Source organism: Suricata suricatta, chromosome 5, assembly GCF_006229205.1.
Source record: "Suricata suricatta isolate VVHF042 chromosome 5, meerkat_22Aug2017_6uvM2_HiC, whole genome shotgun sequence".
In the NCBI taxonomy this organism is placed as follows: domain Eukaryota; kingdom Metazoa; phylum Chordata; class Mammalia; order Carnivora; family Herpestidae; genus Suricata; species Suricata suricatta.
In genome coordinates this window covers 60,226,922-60,231,937 of record NC_043704.1, presented here as the reverse complement: position 1 = coordinate 60,231,937, position 5,016 = coordinate 60,226,922, and the positions used below count along the sequence as shown (strand labels likewise).

The 5,016-nt window shown below is 37.2% G+C and overlaps 1 long non-coding RNA gene across 1 annotated transcript in view; it reads left to right on the top strand.

The window, feature by feature from the left end:
- Window positions 1-5,016, top strand: part of LOC115291744 — a 12,680-nt gene that overhangs the window by 1,331 nt on the left and 6,333 nt on the right. The window lies entirely within an intron of this gene.

The following is a 5,016-nucleotide window of genomic DNA, read 5'->3' as shown; positions in this document are numbered from 1 at the left end:
AACTACAGCAGGAGAAGATTCGTGAGGCTCGTGACTCGGTGGTTACCCAAAGAATTGAAAAAGTGTCAGGGCCATTTCACTGGGACACCCAAGGAATCTGGATTTGTGCTTTTCACTTTTGGAAGGTTTCTACCAAGAAGAATTGATAACTTTTTAAAAATATTTTTTAATGCTTATTTATTTTTGTAAGAAAGAGAGACAGAGCATGAGCAGAGGCAGGGCAGAGAGAGAGAGGGAGACACAAAATCCAAAGCAGGCTCCAGGCTCTGAGCTGTTAGCACAGAGCCCAGTGTGGGACTTGAACCCACGAGCCGTGCGATCATGACCTGAGCTGAAACCGGACACTTAACCCACTGAGCCACCCAGGTGCCCCAAGAATTGATAACTTTTTAAAGTTTTGTTATCAAGAGAGTTAAGCTCCCAGGACCTGAAAAACTCACTAGTGTCATTAACTCATATCTTTCAGTTGTTCCAGAAGAGTGAATTGAGAGGGAAGCATGGTATCATTGAATGACATGGAGAATGGGAACAAGAAATTTGAGATAGAGTATGCTCTGTGACTTGTGATTTCACTGTGTGGTGCTCTTGACTATGTTGTTTAACCTGTCCGGTGCCTCATTTCTAAAATGAGAGGTTGGACTATAGTATTGCAACATTAGCGTGTCTTGAATCAATAGGGAAAAATGTGGATGGGGTGTTTGGGTAGCAAGTACCCCTAATTTACATTCCTGGTAGCTGCATATCAGTCGTAAAAAACTCTGTGCAAATAGAGTGGGAGTATGTTACCTGGGGAGCACCTTGCCTCAAGAGGGGTAGAAGGGACGAAAAGTGCTAGACATGCTAGACAAGAGGACCTGCTGTTTGTAATATGGGCAAAGATATTTTGATGATTCCCCCAAAACACAAAAATGTGAAAAGTTGGCAAAAGGATACAAGACAGTGAAACAAAGTTTATTAATGTTTTTGTGTTGTTGCTGAGGCTGGTTTCTGTGAGTCCCTATGCATTTAATCTTTTTAAAAATATTTATTTATTTTTGAGAGACAGAGCGTGAACAGGGGAGGGGCAGAGAGAGAAAGAGACACAGAATCTGAGGCAGGCTCCAGACTCTGAGCTAGCAGTCAGCATAGAGCCCCATGCGGGTCTCAAACCCACAAACCATGAGATCATGACCTGAGACTGAGTCTAAGTCGGCTCAACCGACTGAGCCACCCAGGCGCCCCTCTGTCCATTTAATCTTGTGCTGCTTAACAGATTGGCTAGTAAGTGTCTTTCTGACAGTAGCATTTTCAATTTTATTTACTTATTTATTTTCCTTCCAGGGTCGTTAGCTGCTGACAGTAGGACTTTAAAGAAGGTAGATCAAGTCACCATAGCACTGGACAGTGAGATCAACAGCTGCAGATTTTCTATTCCAATCCTGTAATATAAAGATAGGAATCTTAATTGTTATATTTGTTTTCTTTTGTATTTAAAAATGAAAGTATTTAATCCTACTATGTGGGAAATGAGTTTTATTAATAACTTTTAAGTCCCACTATAACAAAAATTGTGTGAAAGGGAAGAGAATAAACTTGAAATAAACTTAATGGCACACAAATATTTATGCTTTTGCCCTTTGACTGTTAGTAAAAATACCCAGCTAAAAAACCCACAACCAACCAAACAAACAGAAAAACACTAAAAATACCCACAAAACAGAAACACTTTTTTCCTCTGACTAAAATGATGATTCTAGGTAGATAACGTCCCAGAGGAAAAGCATACAGAGGTCTGCAGAAGATGCATTTATTTAATGTAACTTCTCTCCATGATGTTGAGCTAGTAACCACTGAAAGTAGCAAAAAGCATTTGAGATTTCCTGTTGCTTATGTTTCGAAAATGACATACTTGCCTGGACTTAAAAAAAAAATTTTTTTATGTTTGTTTATTTTTGAGAGAGAGAGAGAGAGAGAGAGAGTGAGTGAGCACGAAGATGACTGGGAGAGGGGAGACACAGAATCTGAAACAGACTCCAGGCTCTGAGCTGTCAGCACAGAGCTCGACACGGGGCTCAAATTCTGGAAGGATGAGATCATGACCGAGGCCAAAGTCAGACAGTTAACTGACTGAGCCACCCAGGCACCCTTTACCTGGATTTTTTAATAGAAGTAATAGTGCTGTGGGTAAGGTACTTAATATTAAGCATTCCTTTTTACCTTGGTATTTCATTAATATAAAGTATCCCTTTAAAAATATTTGTCATTTGTATACACTTATTTCGTTAATAACTGATTAACTTGATAATTGTATTTTATTTTATTAAAAAATTTTTTAATGTTTATTTATTTTTGAGAGACAGAGACAGAGCATGAGCAGGGGAGGGGCAGAGAGAGAGACACACACAGAAACCAAAGCAGGCTCCAGCCTTCGAGCTGTCAGCACAGAGCCTGATGCAGGGCTCAAATCCACAAAACGCGAGATCAGGACCTGAGCACAAGTCGACTGCTTACCCAACTGAGCCACCCAGGTGCCCTGATAATTGTATTTTAAAAGTGGAAACATTTATAATGTTTTCTGAATTGTGTAACTAAAATGAATTTTTTTAGGCATGTTATTCTTTGAGTTTGTATTTGAAAATCTTGGCAAATATACATAGAATAAAGAAGATATGAAATCTCACATCCTTCGGATCTTTGAATCAGGAAGGGAGTCAGGGAAAAAAAGAAAGTAGGAGAGTTTAAAAAAGAAAGAGTAGGAGAGTTCAAATTTGTCATTTAAAACATATTTTTGTTCTAAAACATTTTAAGGATAAAACAAATGTAGATTTTGAAACAATATATGTATCCAAATAGTAACTAGTATTCTTATGTTTTGATGGAAAATATTTAGAGTTGAATTTTTTGAGATCATAACCAACTGTTTTTTCTAATTATACAAGAAATCATAAGTTTAGACCCTGTACTTTTCATTGGCTTATAGCATGATCTTAGTCATGTTATTCACAAATAAGCTTTCTTACTAGATAATAACTTGTCACAAACATGATATAGAGTTAATCCACCATGAGGATTAATTCATGTTTCACTGTTACAAAAAACAATAAACACCAAAACCTAAGAGGCTTAATTAGTATATCTGTAACATACCTTGGCAACTTTGGAAAAGGTGTTTTCTATATAATCAAACATTGTCCCCCACACAATGTATCTTGAACTTATTTAAGCTAAAAAGGATATTTTAGACTTTGACTTTGGTAGCTGATAAAAAAGAATGAGCTTATTTTCTAGTTTCTGGTGGATTTGAAAAACATATTTTATTCATTAAATTCAGGTATAGCTAAATTTTGTTTGAAAATCTAGACATGTCAGTACTTTTAGATTTAATTATAAGGGAATCGGAACCAATATTTCTGGCAATATGGAAAGAGGACCATTTAACTTAAAAACTCTCCTGTTACAAAGTACCCAGAAATGCTGATGAAATGTTACAGACATGTTTCTAAATTGAATGTCTGGGCTCACAAAATAGCAAAGGAACTACCTCAGGGCTTAAAAAGAAGAGAGAACTGATGACCAGAGTTGTAAGCACATGAGTTAATGCTGAGGCAGCCCTAAGGAGTTTATTAGTCTCTGTGAGGAAAGCTTTAATGGCTACACTGGGATAGAAGACCTGTCTTGGATGAATTAGAACGAAGAGATCCTTGTAAAGCCATGACTTTTGAAGAGTTATACACTCTGTGAAAGGTAGGTTAGGAAAAAAATCTACTTATATTAGCCCGTTGAAGACAAGGAAGCTTCTTTTCTAAACTTGGGCTTGGGGTGGTGGGGGAGAGAAACATTCCTGAGAGTCCACAACTGTAGTCGATTTCTAATGAAACTTTGGGACCTGAATTTAATACTTTATGAGTGAGTAGAAGGAGATTCAATAAATAGCATATTAGTTGCCTCAAAATTTTAGATAAAACTACTAGCTAAAGACTATAAAACCATTATCTGATATTATTTAAGACTTAATAGAAGAAATTAAGCATGTGATAAATGGATAAGACATTCTTTTTAAAAATCTTTCTTTCTTTCTTTCTTTCTTTCTTTCTTTCTTTCTTTCTTTCTTTCTTTCTTTCTTTCTTTTCAGAGAGTGCGTACATGTTCATGCACGCATGCGCGTGCATGAGTCAGGGGAGGGGCAGAGAGAGGATAGAGAGAATCTCAAGCAGGTTCTGCGCTAACAGAGGGCGCTGTTTGTGAGCTCCATCCCATGAACCATGAGATCATGACCTGAGCTGAAATCAAGAGTCAGTCACTTAACCAACTGAGCCACCTAGGTGCCCCTGATAAGACATTCTTAAAAACACCAGACAGATTTGGAAAACAACCAAATTCAACTGTTAGAAGTGAAAAATATGGCCATTGAAATAATAATAATTTAAAAGTTCAGGGGACAGGGGAAATATCAGCTAAGGAGAAAATCAGTAAATTGAAGGATATATATGAGGAAGTTATTCACACTGTACCACTGAGAGATAAAGATAGAACATTTTAAAGAGAATGGCTGAGGATATAAGAAGAAAAGTAGAGGAGTCTGTTATGAATCCAATAGAAGTTTCAGAAGATCAGCATAAAGGCAACATTCAAAAAGAATAGGGCTGGAAAATTTCTACTCTTGATGAAAGACTTCAGAATCAGGAGGTACAGTGAGTCTCTCACAGGATAAATGAAAAGAGTATATGAGCAGAGACATTAGTCATATACGTGGCAACGGTAGATATACATCAATGAAGATAGGAGTAGTCTTTTTAAAAGTTTAGTATTTCTTTAGTCATCTCTATACCCAACATGGGACTTGAACTAGTGACCCCAAAATCAAGAGTCACATGTTCTTCTGAGTGAGGAAGCCAGGTACCCCAGGATAATCTTAATAAATCATTTGAGTGTCTTCTGTGTGAACGCGATGGTGTCCCTGCCATTCTAGAGCTGACTGGAAGATGGATAGCATTCACCTAAGCAATGTATAATCTTTTTTTGTCGTTTCAAGTTTTT